Consider the following 670-nt stretch of genomic DNA (forward strand, 5'->3'; position numbering starts at 1 on the left):
GGCGGCACCCTCCCCCCTGCCTCTTTCAGGCGGTGCCGTGCGTCCTCCGGCTGGGCCTGGCCCTGCGGTGCGCGGAGGGGCTGCCCCTTCTTGCTGCCCCGCTCGCCACCGGCTTTACCCCTTCTCATTCAACAAGATGAGCCTGGGGTGGAACGGAGGAAAATGGGAAACGTTTGGAAATGTTAAAAAAAAAAAAAAAAAAAAGGACAAACAACCCATGATGAAGTTAGACAAAGCGATGAATAAGGTCATAGGGCTAATGAAAGGAGGATTTTCCCTTTAAGCAACAGTTGGTTAGTGTCTTAACTAAAAGAAGATGCTGCATACCTTTCCCGTATGTATATACAGTGTAAGAATAAAGCACAATATGGGGGAGTGTTTGCAGCGAGCACAAAAAAATAGGTTCTGCAAAAAGTGGAAGTATTTTGCTGTTTGTTAACTTTGATTCACCTAGCAAATGTTACCAGGATCACAGTCTCCCCTTTTCCTTGCCAGGAGATAATTCTTTGTTGTAGATGCTCTCGGTTGGCCCTGTTGAGGTAATACCCTGCACAGGGAAAGGAATACGGCTGTTCTGCTGGGCACGTCGGCCCTGGCTCTGCAGAGGCGCGGTGCACTCTTCACCTGCTTGCCTTCTGATTTGGTTTGGCTCTTTCTCCAAATGGATTTT

Source organism: Aptenodytes forsteri, unplaced genomic scaffold, assembly GCF_000699145.1.
Source record: "Aptenodytes forsteri isolate BGI_AS27 unplaced genomic scaffold, ASM69914v1 Scaffold46, whole genome shotgun sequence".
In the NCBI taxonomy this organism is placed as follows: Eukaryota; Metazoa; Chordata; class Aves; order Sphenisciformes; family Spheniscidae; genus Aptenodytes; species Aptenodytes forsteri.